The sequence below is a fragment of the Triticum dicoccoides genome, chromosome 6B (assembly GCF_002162155.2).
Source record: "Triticum dicoccoides isolate Atlit2015 ecotype Zavitan chromosome 6B, WEW_v2.0, whole genome shotgun sequence".
Classification (NCBI taxonomy): domain Eukaryota; kingdom Viridiplantae; phylum Streptophyta; class Magnoliopsida; order Poales; family Poaceae; genus Triticum; species Triticum dicoccoides.
In genome coordinates this window covers 399,857,795-399,875,307 of record NC_041391.1, presented here as the reverse complement: position 1 = coordinate 399,875,307, position 17,513 = coordinate 399,857,795, and positions in this window count along the sequence as shown.

The window sequence follows — 17,513 nt, the reverse complement described above, 5'->3', positions numbered from 1 at the left end:
GACAGAACGGGTGATGGTCAAGTAGTGCACGTTATAAGCCGAAGACGCCGAGTAGCTCCCACGGGCCGTGTGTTTCCACAATATGGTATCCTCCACGCCCACTTGTAGCTGCACTCCGCGAAGGAGGACCCAAAGATCCAAGAATTGCCGAATATGCTCGAGTGTGAATATTGTCGTCATATTGATCTTGGTGATCCAGGCATTATGTGATAATGCCTCCCCGACCTTCCAGGTTTTCCTTTTGGAGGCGTCAAAAATGAGCGGGGCAATATCTTTTGGTTTCCTCCTACTGAGACATGGGGACTCCCAAAAAGGGGCGTGCGCCCCATCACCAATTGTGATAGTAGTGGAGGCGTAGAAGAAAGCTTTGTCGTCCTTGTCGCATGGATTTCCAAGCCCAACCCACAAGCGAGAAGGGTCCGTCCACTCGAGCCATAACCAGCATAGTCTGAGCGCTTGGCAAAAATTCACAAGATTGAGCACACCAAGGCCACCACACTCCTTAGGCCTACAAACGCTTTCCCAGTTGACTTTACATTTGGCCCCGGTCGTTTTGCTAGACCCCGACCAGAAGAAGGCACGCTCCAGCATTGTTGGGGATATTACCACTGGGCGTGAACCGGCCTACCCGGGCCGGATTAACTTCATTAGTAGTGTAAAGGTGATTAAGCAGATGAAGGCCCAAGTCCTGTAGTCGGTTTAGAACCTGTTGCCGTAAACCGGCTTGGTATGTAAACTTGTATTGTAAGTTAGGAATAGAGAGAGACCAACCGGGATACGAGTATGAACCGGTGTGGGACTCTGTGGACCGACGGGCGTCACCCGTGTATATAAGGGGACGACCTGGCGGCGGTTCAAGGAGGGACAACAACAACTCGAGCCTAGGCGAAGCTTGTTTGCTCCCTAGCCATCGAAGCCACATTAATTCCATCACAACTAGACGTAGGCTTTTACCTTCATCGAAGGGGCTGAACTAGTATAAACCCTCGTGTCTTTGTGTCCGCTTTAACCCCTTCAAGTTAACCCGTAGCGATGGCTCCACGACTAAGTCCTTTCACAAGGACATCTGCTGTGACAAATTCACGACAGTTGGCGCCCACCGTGGGGCTATCGCACGACGGTTTGATGATCTTGGAGGGCAAGCTCAAAGGACTCGAAGGCTATGCTGTGGGCCGGATGACCAAGAGTCGTTGCGGCAAGCTCTACATCGATGATGCAGGATGGGGTCCCGAAGCCGGCTCGATCGAGTACGGGTACCGGGTCCCCTTTGGTGGCATATACGTTTTTATCGGCAAGATCGGTGAGCCTGGGCCTGAGCCGGACATCCGCACCGACCTCGTCGAGACGGCTCAGCGTGCGAGATCTACCCAGGTTAAACCGGCCGTGAGGCGTGCCTTTGTGGGAGTCATCCACGGAGGAGAGCATGGGAACGAATCAGAATACGGTAGCGAGACCGTCGTCTATTCCGGCGACGAATCCTCAACCGGAGAGACCGAATCATTGTACCAGTTGCAAGACGACCAGATTAGGGGCTGTTCCGATGGCGACAGCATTCCGGATCCCCTGAGCAGATCAATCGGGTTGGAATATTCATGGCCGGTACACAAGCGGCGAATCACTCTTCGACCGCAGCAGCAATGCTCTTCGGATCAGCAGCGGTAGCGGCAGCAGGGGCAGGAGGCCTTGTGCGCCCACCGGTTCAAGTTCTGTCTGACCTGTTTGATGCACTAGCCGTACTCATGGCAGAGGCCAATCCAGCGGATCAGGAGGCCCATGATGCAGAAATTGCAAAAGTGAGAGAGCAGATCACACAAGTCAAAGCCGACTTGGTAGAAGAAAAGGACAGGATGGCCACAGAGCGGGCCGCTTTGGATGCCCAGGCCTATAAACTTATGCTCGACCAGAACGCATCACAGGAAGTCTTGAGGCGGAAGCACAGATCACGCCTACCGTTAGGGTTCGACCCTCGAAACCTCTTTCACACTCCGGGAGCGGGAACCAGTAATCTGCCGGGGCACCTGGAGGTAAACCGGGTCGAGGCACCAGGGCCAGGAGCGACGGTCCAACCCCGCCTAATGGAACCTCCTCGGTAGAACATTGTGATTCCTCCGCCGGTCCAGACACCTCCGGGTCATTATTCTAATCCTATGGACAATCTTGTCGCAGCTGCTGCGTGATTAGAAGCTATCCCGGTCGAAGGAGACTCTCCGCAAGCAATAGAGATGCGCCGGGTTAAGGAGCTTCTCCGGACCGCTTTGATTCAATAGGAGGCATATTCATACAGCCGCGATCGAATTCATTCAACACCCCGTCCAAGCCGGAGCTATAGTAGGTGCCTGGATGAACCGGCCATATCAAGCAATGCGCGGGGCCGTGAAGCGGCCCGTGGCAATAACCCGACTGGTGGTGTTCACGATGCTCAGGATGTAGTAGACCGGGCCCGGGCACGAAGGGAGGCCGAGTTAGCAGCACAAAACAAGGCGGATCAGCATACACCGGTTCGTCCAACCACCTCTGTTGGGCCAGGGGTTGCATCTAGCTTGGGAGTACCCTGTTTAGTCCCCGCTTTACGCAATGTACGCCTGCCCAAGGACTTCAAGGGCCCGCGCAAGGTGCCGAATTACACCGCTGATTTATCTCCAGAAGCATGGATAGAGAGTTATGAGATGGCAATGGAGATGCTGGATGTGGATGAGACTGCATGTGCAAAGTACTTCACCATGATGCTTGAAGGCATAACCCGTACTTGGTTGAAGGGCCTGCCGCCTAATTCTATCAGTTCATGGGCCCAGCTGCGGACCCGGTTTATCCAGAATTTCAAAGATACGTGTAAGCAGCCTAAATCCATAGTAGACTTGGCGGCTTGTGTTCAGGAGGATGGAGAGTCAACAACCCATTGGGTACGCCGCGTTTCTGAAGTCTTACACTCGTCTGACAGGATCAATGATGACTCTGCGATCTTAACCCTGGAGGGCAATTGCCGGTTTAAGCCTCTAAAGCAAAAGCTAGGGCGTATGAAGCGGCTCTGTAATGACATGGGAACTCTCATGGCCGCTTTAGTGAAGTATGCTGATTCTGATAGTACCAAGGATCCTGATACCGACGATGACGAAGCAGGGAAGGGAAAGAAGAATAGCAGCTCTAAGGGGCATCAATACAAACCGGCGGGCCATGTAAATGGAGGCAAACGTAAGGCGGATGGCAGCCTGGACTTTGTGGCTAACACTAATGCGCAGGACAAGGGTCAGCGGCGCAGAGGTAAAGCGGCGAATCGTAATGGGGCTCCAAATCCTAACCCGGATCGTTTAAACTATTTGCTGAATCAGCCTTGCCCAAAACACGGGACGAAGGAGGCACCGACTAACCACCTTTGGAAGAATTGTTTCATTATGCAGGAATTTAAAAACTCTAATGCCTTCCGGTATGACCGTGGATCAGGTGGTGGCTCAGGATCCGGTTTCCATGGGCCGAGTCACGATGGAGCTTCTGGTTCAGGTTTCAATCAGGGCGGTAATAATGACCAGGATAATTAGAACGGTCAAGGGGGTTACAACCAACAGCAACAGCAGCAGCGGTCGGGTTATCAGAGCCAGCCAAAGCAGTTGAACAATGGGCAGTATCACGTTTTCACAACTAGCTCGGATAAGCGCGACCGGAAACTTCATAAGCGAGCTGTAAACTCTGTTGAACCGGCCGTACCGCGTTATTTACGCTGGTCAGAGCAGCCGATAGTGTGGAGCAGGGAGGATCACCCCCCCCCCCGGGTTGACAATCCGGGCCAGTTGGCGTTAGTGGTAGACCCTCAGGTGGGAGGTTATAAATTCACCAAGGTACTCATGGATGGAGGGAGCAGTATTAACATCCTGTACTATGAGACATTCCGCCGCATGGGGCTAACCGACAAGGATCTCAGACCGCTAATACGGTGTTCCATGGTGTGGTGCCTGGCAAGTCAGCATATCCTGTTGGTAAGATAGCCCTGGAGGTGGCTTTTGGGGACGAGCATGATTCCCGATCCGAGACACTAACCTTTGAGGTGGTGAAGATCCGGAGCCCGTATCACGCCTTGTTTGGGTGGCCGGCTTATGCCAAATTCATGGCACGGCCTTGTTATATCTATTTGCAGCTCAAGATGCCGGGTCACAAAGGGACAATAACGGTTCATGGGAGCCGCAAGGTTGCTTTGGAATGTGAGGAAGGTGATGCGGCCTATGCGGAGTTGGTTTGTGCCACGGAGGAGTTCAAATATTATAAGGACAATGTTGATCCGGCGGACATGACTCGTTTGAAGAAGCCAACGACAGAGCATGATTCAGATCTGAAGTTCAAATCAGTGGCTGAGACTAAGCTTGTTGATTTCGTGCCTGGCGATTCATCCAAGCAGTTCACTGTCAGTGCCAACTTGGACCCTAAATAGGAAAGCGCGCTCATCGAGTTCATCCGTGAGAATCGGGACATTTTTGCATGGAAGCCTTCTGACATGCCAGGTGTACCGAGGGAACTCGCTGAGCACACTCTTAATGTGGATCCTAAGTATAAACCGGTAAAGCAATTTCTCCGCCGGTTTAACAAAGAGAGGCGCAAAGCTATTGGGGAGGAGGTAGCCAGGCTCTTAGCGGCTGGTTTTATCATTGAAGTGTTCCATCCAGAGTGGCTTGCTAATCCGGTGCTGGTTCTGAAGAAAAATGGCACTTGGCGTATGTGTGTGGATTATACGGATCTCAACAAGGCTTGTCCAGCGGATCCTTTTGCCCTCCCCCACATTGACCAGATTATTGATGCCACGGCGGGTTGTGAGCGTTTGAGTTTTTCGAATGCGTATTCTGGGTATCATCAGATCAAAATGGCGGTTAAGGACCAGGAGAAGACGGCGTTTATTACTCCCTTTGGAGCCTTCTGCTATGTATCTATGCCTTTTGGGCTCAAGAGCGCCCAAGCCACTTATCAACGGTGTGTACAGAATTGCCTGCATAAACAGATCGGCCGTAATGTGCACGCCTATGTGGATGATATTGTAGTCAAGTCAAGGCAGAAGGAGACGCTGGTTGATGATTTGAAGGAAACCTTTGACAACTTGCGGGTTTATAAGATGATGCTTAACCCTACCAAATGTGTCTTTGGTGTTCCGGCAGGCAAGTTACTGGGATTTCTTGTGTCCAACAGAGGAATTGAGGCTAATCCGGAGAAGATTACGACCATCACCTCCCTGGCTAAACCGAAGTGTATCAACGATGTTCAGCGGTTGGCGGGTCGAATCGCCGCACTGAGCCGGTTTATCAGCCGCCTCGGAGAGAAGGCCATCCCTTTATACCAGATGTTGAGAAAGACAGATCAATTCATCTGGAGTCCAGCTGCTGATGAAGCGTTGTAGGACTTGAAGCGGCAATTAGCCAATCCGCCCGTTCTTGCAGCTCCGGTCAACAAGGAGCCGTTGCTGTTATATGTAGCGGCCAATGCTCGTGCAATTAGCGTGGCTATTGTGGTAGAACGCAAGGAGCCAGGCAAGGAGTATCCGGTTCAGCGGCCGGTTTACTATATCAGCGAGGTGCTTATTGAATCCAAGCAAAGGTATCCGCATTGGCAGAAGCTGGTATATGGAGTTTTCATGGCAAGCCGGAAGTTGAAGCAGTATTTCCAAGGGCACCCTATCACAGTGGTCAGTTTAGCTCCCTTGGGCGATATCATACAGAACCGGGAGGCGACCGGCCAAGTGGGCTATAGAACTCGGGCCGCATGGATTGAAATACGTACCCCAGACGGCGGTGAAGTCTCAGGCACTTGTTGATTTCATCAATGATTGGACTGAGTTGCAAGCACCAAAGGAGAAACCGGGTCACACATATTGGACTATTCATTTTGACGGATCCAGGCAATTGGAAGGCTCGGGGGCTGGAGTCGTATTAACTTCCCCACGAGGTGATAAGTTTTGTTATGTTCTCCGCTTAATGTTCCCTTGTACTAATAATGCAGCTGAGTATGAAGCCTTGCTCCATGGTCTCCGGGTGGCTAAAGAGATGAATCTAAGTCAGGTGAAGTGCTTCGGTGACTCGGACCTTGTAGCTCAATAGGTGTCTGGCACTTGGGATTCTAAAGATCCGCTCATGGCTGCATATCGTCGTGAGGTGGATATTGTTGCAGGTCACTTCAAGGGTTATTAGGTGGATCACGTGGATCGTCGAAAAAATGAAGCGGCGGACGCTTTAAGCCGGTTGGGCTCTCAGCGTAAATCGGTACCGCCTAATGTCTTTCTTGATGTGTTGCACAATTCGTCAGTCAAGCTCCTAGGTGAAGCGGATTTGGCTATTCCTGATCCGGAGGCTCAATTGGTGGCAGCCCTGCATGTTATACCAGATTGGACAGTTCCTTATCTTGCGTACATGAACCGGGGAGAGTTGCCAGAGGATGAGACTTTAGCCAGGCAGATAGTCCGGCGGTCCAAATCTATGACAATTATCAATGGCGAATTGCATCATTGTAGTGTATCAGGGGCGTTTCAACGTTGCGTTTCTCCTGAGGAAGGTTGTGAAATTTTGCGCGAAATCCATGAAGGGGATTGTGGTCACCATGCCGGTTCAAAGTCTCTGGTGGCTAAGGCGTTTCGTCACGGGTTTTACTGGTTGACAGCTCATGCTGATGCGGAGGACTTGGTTAAACGGTGTGATGGCTGTCAGAAATTTTCAAGGCGTGCTCATGTGCCGGCTCAAGAATTAAGGATGATTCCAATTACTTGGCCATTTGCAACATGGGGGCTGGATATGGTCGGACCTTTTAAAAGATCCAAGGATAAGAAAACCCACCTTTTGGTGGCAGTTGACAAGTTTACCAAGTGGGTTGAAGCGGAGCCTGTCAGCAAGTGTGATGCAGCTACAACGGTGCAGTTCATTAAAAAGGTGATTTTTCCGGTTTGGCTTTCCACATAGTATCATTACTGACAATGGTACCAATCTATCCAAGGGTGCTATGAAGGAATTCTGTGAACGTGAGCACATCAGGCTTGACATATCATCAGTGGCTCACCCCCAGTCCAATGGGCAGGCAAAACGAGCTAATCAAGAGATCTTGCGAGGCATCAAACCCCAGCTTATGGTTCCCTTGCAAAGAACACCGAGATGTTGGGTTGAAGAGCTACCATCTGTACTATGGAGTATCAACACTACGCCGAACCGATCTACAGGATACACACTGTTTTTTATGGTCTACGGAGTGGAGGCGGTTCTCCCTAGTGATATCCGGCACGATTCGCCTCGTGTGGCGGCTTATGTTGAAGCGGACAATGAGACAACACGGCAAGATGCTTTGGACCTATTGGATGAGGAGCGTGACATAGCGGCCGCCCGCTCGGTGATTTATCAACAAGATCTTCGTCGCTATCACAGTCGCCGGGTTAGAACCAGAACTTTTCAAGAAGGAGATTTGGTGCTTCGGCTCATCCAAGATCAGACGGATATGCACAAGTTATCCCCACCTTGGGAGGGACCTTTCATGGTCAGCAAGAATCTGCACAACGGGTCGTACTATCTGATTGATATTCGAGAGCATAAAGACTCACGCACATCAGAGGAGGAGACCAACAGGCCGTGGAATATAGCTCATCTTCGGCCTTACTACACTTGAGCCATCGGCTCTATCTATGTACATATTATGGTAGTGTATATATTATCATTGAAGTAATAAAACCGGAGCCTCAGCTAAAGCGGGGTCTCTGTCCTTTCATATCATGCGTGGTTACATGGAGTGGTTCTGTTTTAAAACGGCCTCCGGTTTACCCCTTGAAATTTGCTTTTCAAAAACAGTTTTGTGATATCACTTGGGGCCTTGGTCGTGTCCGAACCAACGCGACACCTTTTGATAGGCGAAAGCCACCAGATCACTTGGGGACATGGTCAAGTCTGAACCAGTCACGCCTCTTGATCGGCCTAAGGCCACAAAATCACTTGGGGGCTTGGTCGAACCCGAACCATTGCCACGCCTCTTGATCGGTATAATTGCCACGGTTTCATTTGGGGACCTGGCTGACTTGAACCATTGTCACTCCTATTGGGGGCTTGGTCCTGTCCGACCATGGTAACACCATCTGATCAGCTCAGTAAAGCATGTTTTTGCAAACGGTTTTTATCATTGCCTTTGCTGCCATATTTCTTTTATGACTATTCTTCAATTTTTTGTTGTGTTTCCTTTGAACCAACAACACTTTTTTTTACCGGTTCAGCTGACGGAAATCGGTTCATTTGTATTCCGGAGAAGTATGCCCGGTTTAACTTTCCTGTTAACGTCATGAAGTAGCAGGGGGGCTCATAATGACCCAGCATGATTTACAAAGGAGTTGTTTTCTCCCCTTTGATGGTAACGGTTTATAAATACTCCATTTCAAGCCTGGCTAAGTCAACTTCATGCCCAGCGATGGCAGGTATTTTGTATCACATATTTGATTATATGTTTTAAATACATTGATATATATATCAAGGTTATAAACCGGTTGGCGGTATAACCGCCACCACAGTTCAAGATTTTTCTGATTGTAGGAAATATAATTAAGGATTTCAAGCAAAAGCATCAGTACTTATGCACGAAGGCATATTTCGAGACAGAAGTATTGACTATCCTATTACAAGGCAACGCGGTGCCCAAATAAGATCATTGTTGTTCTGGCGGATCATAATAAAGCAGTTATGTAAACCGGCTTCCGGTTCAAGCTTGCTCATCAAACCGGTCTGATGGTTGTGGGTCGTCCCGCGCTGCTTCAGCTTCCTCATCTCTATCCATTGGCTGGAAATCAACAGTGGACCAGTCGATTCCCATTAAATCTTGAAAGACAGCCTCTTCATGGATCAGAGAAGACGGTTCAATATCAGGAGCGTAAGTATGCTTACGGATTGGAGGAATCAGATTTTCCGCTTCAAGAGTTGGTGCAGGCACTCGTTTGTTCTGATCATTGTACTGAGCTTGATAATGCGACAAGTCTGCCTCTTCAGCCAATTGACAAGCCAGAGGGCGTACTGCACGGTTTATCGCCCTCAAATCATCTTCATTGAACTCGGAGCCATCTTCCTTCAAGCTGGGATAGCCTTGAGCTGCTTCAACAGGATCGAAATCCGGCACCCAAGCTTTTGCCCGGATCAAGGCATTAATGGCTCCGGTTCGAGCAGCAGATTTCTTTAGTTCTTCAATCCGAGCAGGAAGCATTGACAACCTATTAAGAGTGTCTTGGATTAAGGAAGGTGCCGGATTGTTATGCGATGCAGTGGTGATGATCCGTTGTGCTCCGGTATACAGCTGTTCAATTAAAGTGTAGGCAGCCTTCAATTTCTTTCGAACATCTGACCCTAAGTGACCAATGCGTGTACCTGTAACAATACAAGAAAGATCACAAACCGGATTTATTATAAGCAGGCCAGAGTTGTTCATGAAATCAAAAGGGACTTACCAAAGATAGCAGCGGTCATGGAATGTACTTGCCGCTTTACCGCGGTCAGCTCATCTACCACCAGTTTAAGAGCAGCTTCAGCATTTTCAGCTTTTTTTATTAAATCGGCCTTCTCAGTGGCCCAATCAGTCCGCCCCTTCTCGAAGCCCTCCTTCAGCTGTTCTGTGATACTCAAAGCACTGGTTAATTCTTCCCTTGCCTTGTCGGTTTCAGCTTGCTGGGTTTTAAAAATTTCCTGCAGATCAGTAATCCGGTCTTCTTTGATCTGCACTTCAGCCTGCATAAAGACAGTGCTTGGCTTTCAACAAACGGTACAAGAATTTGAAGTACCAACCACATAACAAGTTATATGCTTGATACTTGGGGGCTAATGCACCTTCAATTTTCATCTGTTATTAAATCGCAAAGTCCCAAGTTCAATACAGGTATTCAACTTGGTACTTGGGGGCTAATGGCTATTTGCTCAATTATGTTCTGATGTTAGAATCTTTATTGGAGTCCCGGTTTAACTATACTAAGTTAAACCGGCCCTTGGGGGCTACATTGATGGAGTTCAAAGTATTGAGGACTATATTCAAGTCCCGGTTTGAAGGAGATTACAAACCGGCCCTTGGGGGCTAGGAGGATTAATACAGTGGCAGTAATTAAAGAAAGAAGAAGCATAAGGAAGTTACCTCAAATTCATCTCTCATCATCTTTACCATGCCAGCTTCACAGTCACGACTAGTGTATAAACGGTTCAAGTAACCAGAATGAAGATCTCGGGCACTCAGAGCAGCATATGTTTCCAGATCAACATCCCATTTGCCTTTGTTCATGGCAGAGAAATCTTCTTTGACAGTATGCTTAGCTAAAGCGACAGGATTCCCTGGTTCAGAGTGACCTACGCCGGTAATTACAACATCATCATCCTTGGACTCGCCGATTTGCGTTGGCGCGGTCGGTGTATCGGCATGCTTTGAAGGGCTGCAGGATCTATCAATCCGGACGGAGCTGGCAGGCTGATCAGCAGGGACTGAGGTATCGATAGACCTTTTATCAATAATGGCATCATCTTGCAAAGGAGGATCATTGGGAATATCCTCAGAAACGAACGCTTCAAGATCCGGTGTTTTATCCTATTCAGGGGCAGTGTCTTCCTCGGCTGCTTTATCCAGGCGGGCTTTCTTGCTTGGTTTAGGTTTAGCCCTGGAAGAGAAACAAAGAGTCAAGGAACAACATAAGTTATAACATGGTATACCGGAAGCATATATTCAGTCTAGCTTACCCAAGAACCATTTTCAGTGGTGGCAGCTGAGTGGCCGACGATTCACCAGAGGAAGAATGGGAAGTAACCTGATAATCGGAGTCGGACGGATTAAGAGGTTGACGGATGAAAACCGCTTTAGGAGGTAAATTAATAAAAAGGTCGGAGACCTCGGAGCGGCGTTTTCGAACCGGACTGTTTGGTAAACCGGCGGAGGTAACTACCTAGCCGCTGTGCCGGGTTGTGCGGCGAGCTTCATGTTGATGAGTCTTCATAAGAAATTTGGGATCCAAATAAGCAAGGGGATGAGAAAATTTAACTTTCCGGTTTGCCTGGCGAAATTTTGGCAAAGGCAAAGGATCCGAATCGGAAGAGAGAATAATTACCTCAGCGACATCAGCATTACTGGCTTCAGCGTCATCCTGACAAGTATCATCATCAATAAGGCGTGTAAAAAGTAAGCCTAGTGAATCGAGTTCTACCTCAGGGTCCGAGTTACCCACATCATCATCAACAGCCGGATCAGATGAAGCAGTGGTTTTCCTCTTTTTGGCTGGCTTCTTGACGACCTTGGTCTTTGGCCGGATTGGCCGATTTGCTTTCTCCGGTTTGTCTTGTGGAAGCTTCTTGCTCCAAAACGGATTGTCACCCTGGGTAAGCAGCAATTGATGTCAGACAGAGATAGCAATAACAGGTTCAATAAAAAGTACAATCAAAATCTTACAGCTGGCGGTTTGTTGGTAGCACAGAAAGGGGGCAGGCCGGTTTGAGCGCAGAGATGCTCCGGTTCGTTCAGCATTTTCTTCACAGCCTCTGTGACTTCATCATCGAAGAGCTGGATGTTGATGTGTCGGAGTGGGTCATCAACGCTACCAGTATACTTGCACATCAAACCAGAGCGCTGGCTGAGAGGCAGTATGCTCCATGATATCCAACAGCATGCGAGATCTACTCCTGTTAAACCGTTGGCCATGAAGGCTCGGAGCTTGGATAATTGCGGAGCGTATTTACTCCTCTCCTTGGCACTTAACCTTTGCGGGAAGGGGTGTGTATTGCTGAGCCGCTCCGGACGAAAGCCAGGCAAGGGATTTTCATCATCAGGGGAAGTATCTTTGCAGTAAAACCATGTTGCATTCCACTCCTTGGGGTGACTGTGCAGTTTGGCATGAGGATAAGTGATTTCTTTCCTTTTCTGAATTGCCATACCGCCCAATTCGGTATTGGGACCATCAGTGAATTCTGTGCGGTGGTTTAAGTGGAAGCAGTCTCTGAACAATTCAACTGTGGGTTTCTCTTGAAAGTATACCTCACAAAGCACTTGGAAGTGACATAAGTTGGTAACAAAATTGGGGCCAATATCTTGCGGGCGGAGTTGAAAATTGGCTAACACATCCCGGTAAAATTTAGAGCCGGGCGGTTTGAAGCCCGAGGCTAAGTGATCCGCAAAGATCACAACCTCTCCCTCTTGAGGTTTGGGAGGACATTCATTGCCAGGAACCCTCCAGTGGATAGTCTCTTTGCTGTCTAAAGCGCCGATCGAAACTAAATCGTCCAGCTGAGTTTCTGTGACGCGAGAAGGAACCCAGTTGCACTCATATACTTGTTTGGCCATGATGAGATCTACAAGAAATAAGTGATTCCGGTTCAAGAATGTGCTGGTATGAACAATGTTAAACCGGAGGCAGTACCTTTAAACCGGATTTTTATGCAGTGGCGTCATATGGCTACAGAAGTCTGGCGGTTCAACAAGGGGACTAATGGTATCTACCGGTTTATTAACTATTTCTATATTAAGTTAAACCGCCTGATCTAAACATTGAAAGCAATTGAGGTTGAGGATGGCTAAGTATGCAGAAACAGGTTTCACAAGGTCTTATTGCAGAAATGGATCTGAAGCAAGTTCAGAAAAACAGAAAATATTCAGAAGATTAAAGCAGAATGGAAGTGAGTCAATGGGCAGGTATGTAGATGAGATCTATGGACTTGAGCGTGAAACTAAAGGCGGATACTAAGAAGCTACTGCTGGTCAGAGCAAGGTTTCACAGATATGTTCAGGAATCTAGGTGCGAGTATGAACAAGTGATGAACACGGCAAGAACATGAAACCCTAGAGTAGATCTATGTTAAGAAGAACAGAAGACTTACCTGAGTTGAAGAAGACGCGGAAGGCTACCGCAGTGCTCTGGTGCGTTCAGGTTGATGCAGCGGCCCAAGACGGTGCAGAGGTCAACAGTGGCGGCGGAGCTCTGAGGCTGGCGACACGAGGAAGACAAAGAGAAAGAGACGAAGGGGAGAAAAGGAAATGACCCTTCGGTCCTATTTATAAGGCAAAGGACGTGTCAGGCGCGCAAATCCAGGAGCCACAAGATTCGGACGTGGAGTTGCTGCCTTGGGTATCGTAGAAGGCGTTATAAATATTAACTTCATGATGACGTCATGCCGGTTTACAGCAACCAGAGATGATGACGACATGGCGGTTTACCAATTACCAGAAGATGTTGAAGACAAAGATTCTTGTGAAGGATTGACATGAACCAGTTCAAATCAATCTGGGGCCTAATGTTGGGGATATTACCACTGGGCGTGAACCGGCCTACCTGGGCCGGATTAACTTCATTAGTAGTGTAAAGGTGATTAAGCAGATGAAGGCCCAAGGCCTGTAGTCGGTTTAGAACCTGTAGCCGTAAACCGGCTTTGTATGTAAACTTGTATTGTAAGTTAGGAATAGAGAGAGACCAACCGGGATACGAGTATGAACCGGTGTGGGACTCTGTGGACCGACGGGCGTCACCCGTGTATATAAGGGGACGACCCGGCGGCGGTTCAAGGAGGGACAACAACAACTCGAGCCTAGGCGAAGCTTGTTTGCTCCCTAGCCATCGAAGCCACATTAATTCCATCACAACTAGACGTAGGCTTTTACCTTCATCGAAGGGGCCGAACTAGTATAAACCCTCGTGTCTTTGTGTCCGCTTTAACCCCTTCAAGTTAACCCGTAGCGATAGCTCCACGACTAAGTCCTTTCACAAGGACATCTGCCGTGACAAATCCACGACAAGCATGGTGATGTTGCTTAAAATGCCGGGAGGGATGGCGAGGGCCGTGGCAGTGTAGACCACCAAGGAGGTCATGACCGACATGACCAAGACCCCACGACCCGGAGCAACAATATATCTTCCCTCCCAGGTAATAAGCTTGGCAGCCACTTTATCTTCGAGATATTGGAAGTCCACACGCTTGAGCCTCCAAACTGATAGAGGAAGGCCCAAGTACTTCAGGGGGAAGGAGGCCTGCATCGCCGGGAGCCCCTGGAGGATGTTGTCAAGATCATAGTTCTGACAGCGGAGAGCTTTTGTGAAAATTAGTGTAGAGACCGGTGACCTCTCCAAAGCAGTGCAAAATGTTGGCAAGGTTGGTTACATTGTCTTTTATTGGTTTGACAAAAACAGCCGCATCATCGGCATAAAGGGAGGTAGGAAAGGAGGAGCCACGACCTCTAATCTTGTGCAGTAGCCCTTTAGTCGTGGCCAGATCTAGCAATTGCTGAAGCGGGTCAATGGCGAGGACAAATAGTAGCGGGGATACCGGGTCACCCTGCCGTAGGCCCTGGCCGTGCTTTATCGGTTCTCCCGGCACCCCGTTCAGCAAGACTCTGGAAAAGGAGGTACGAAGAAGTGCAGCGATCCAATCCCGGAAAATGCTCGGAAAACCCCGTCGTTGTAGAAGTTCAAGAATGTAGTCCCAGCGCATGGTGTTTTGCCTCGGTTGAGACGGCGAGCCATATTCCGCACATACATGAAGTTATCATGAATACTCCTCTTTTTTATGAAAGCGCTCTGGGCGTTGGAAACGAGTCTATTCATGTGCGGGCTGAGCCTCATTGCAAGCATCTTGGCAATTATCTTCGTGATGGCATGAATCAAACTAATTGGTCTGTAGTCGGCGATGCCCTCCGCCCCCTCCTTCTTTGGGAGAAGAACCACATTTGCTGAATTTAGCCACTATAGGTTGGAGGTTTGCAAATTCCCAAAGGAGTGAATTACACGCATCACATCCCCCTTGATGATCTCCCAACAACTTTTGAAAAAAGCTCCAATGAAACCATCTGGTCCGGGAGCCTCGTCGCTCGGCATTTCGTTAATGGATGATTTGACCTCATCCTCGGTGAATGGGGCACCAAGCTCCTGCAGCTCCAGCACCGGAAAGTTTAGGTTGTCCCAGTTGAGGTCTTTTTCTCTCCGGGCGCCCCGCCCAAGGGCATTGGAGAAGTGATCAAAGATAATCGCTTCCTTGCGCTCATGCTCGGTTACCCACCCGTTTGTTGTGCTTGAGTCGCAGAATGTGATTTTTGCGCCTCCTAGCATTCACCCGCAGGTGAAATTTTTTCGTATTGGCATCGCCCTCCTTCAGGCTGGTGATACATGCACATTGCTTTTTTCGAGAGCGCTCGAGCACCGACAAACTGATCACCCTCCTCTTGAGTCTGGCACGGAGGTCTTGCTCCGCGGCGGAGAGCAGCCTGGATTCTTGCGCTACATCCAGTTTGAGAATAATCAAGAGAGCAACATGCAGGTGGATTTTGGCTTTGGAGAAAAGGGATCTGCTCCAGACCGACAACCGGGAACCCGTCCTCTGTAGCTTATTGAACAAGGCCTGGTAGGGGTCAGAATGCCCCATGTCAATCTGCCAAGCTCTCTTGACCACCTCCTGGAACCCGGGGATGGATGTCCAAAAGTTTTCGAATCTGAAAATGCGTGGTGGTCACGGGCCATAGTCATCAGCAAGGAGCAATGGGCAATGGTCAGAAAGCGACGAGGACAGGGCGCGCAACACATGGGTGCCAAAGCGAAGATCCCACTCATCGTTACAGAAGAAGGAGTCTAACTTGCAAAGCGTTAGGTTTTGATGCTCATTACTCCATGTGAAGCGCCTATTCTGCATGTGGATCTCCCTAAGCTCACACGAGTTGAGCGCTGTCTGAAAACGGTTGATACGGCTAGAGCTCACATTACACTTGTTCTTATCCCGGGCCTTACAAATTTGGTTGAAATCACCAAGCGCCAACCACTTAGTGCCTGGCGGCGGCTTTAGGGCGATCAACTCGGCGAAGAAATCATTCTTCCTGGAGGAGGAGGTTGGCCCATACACGGATTTCAGCTTGAAGGAGATGTCATTGGCGTGTATTTTTATATCAGCGGAGAGGCAAAATTCAGAGGCGACAATATTGGAGACCCCCACAACATTGTCGTCCCACAACATGAGTATGCCGCCCCTGGTGCCTGTTGTCGGTCTCTGGGCAAAGCTGCACAATCGATGACCCCCCAGGAAGGCTGCAAGGAACTGATCAACCATGTCAAGCTTAGTCTCCTGAAGGCATACAATATGACATGAAGTAGCTGCAATTGTTTCATGAACTGTAGAGCATCAGTCAGGGCAGTTCAAACCACGGACATTCCACGACAGAAAATTGATTGGCTGTGCTAACATGATAGAACCATATGAACATCATGGTTGGAGTGGTAGAGTAGCACAAACATAGGAAGCAAGTGCAGACGCCCATCAGGGGCACAACACACAGAGCTACAAGATAAACTACGATACACGCTCCACGTAGGGAAGCCCTCATTGTAGGATGGAAATAGCATAGCAACCAGGGGAAGCCCAAGTGCAGAACTACAAGGTAGGCCTTCAGGCATTGGTCACCAGCTGCTCCTCATCAATGTCCAGTGCTGCAGCTCCTCCATGGGCAAGAACGGCCTCCTCGGCCATCACGGCAGAAGCATCATCAAGCTGGAAAAATCTGACACAGGGCACCTATCACCTCATCGGATAACTGGTCCTTGAACTTGAGCTCGAGGGCGGAGATCGCAGCTTCCCGTGATGTCTTCCCCATCTTGAACTATGCCCAGGCCACGGCAAACAATCTTCTGGGCAACAGATTCCACCGGAGCCGCGCGTGCCCTCCCAGCGGCCCGAAGACACGCACTAGAGCGACGTAAGGTGTAGCCGATGGAGACGCCAGCCAGGGTTTTGCGATGACTTGCCAGCATCCTGCACGGCGAAGGAGCAGGTGCCTCCAGGAGGCCTCCCTGCAGCGGCTGAAAAATGTGCTGCAAACCATCAGGTTGAGATTGACCCTCGCTCTCGGCATCTGGGGAGCAAATTCGTGTTCCCCCGGAGACCAGTGGTGGTGCTGGGGAGCTCTCGAGACCAAGAGGGCGCGAAAGCAATCGCACGGGCAGAACCAGTTGAGCTGGGGAGCAGATGAGCAGCGCCTCTTGCAGGTGCGTGCTAAGAGCGCCCACCGAAACCGCATGCCCATCCTTGGAGCTGAGAGCCGCCGGAAGGGCCGAGCTAGGCGAGCCCGGCGGCGTCAGGCTGTCTCGTGAACGCCTCCTGTCCAAGCCCGGAGACCACGAACGGAGCAGACTATGACCCCTTGCTGGTGCAGAATGAGCAGGCGGCGCCACATCTCCCAGCGGTTGCGGGATACGGCGCCACACCAAGGCGCCAGTCCGGTCTCGACGCAACTGGGCGAGAGGAGTGCGCTCAGCATGGCCACCCGTGGGCATGATACCCTTGTCTGCCACCATGGCTTGCCCCTCGCGCCGGCGGTCACGCCGGTCCTCCTGGCGATGGTCATCATGGCGCTCGCCGCGCTCAACGCCCGCACGCGAGTGACTGCGGAAAAAGCGGTCGCCCCAGGATCTATGCCGGTCGGAATCGCGGCTGCGCCTGTCGTCGCCACCACCTCTGTCGCGGCGACGCCTCTCGTCATCATTGTCGCGGCATCGCCTGTCGTTGTCATCATTGCGTCTAGCCTCGACCACGGGCTGACCCCGA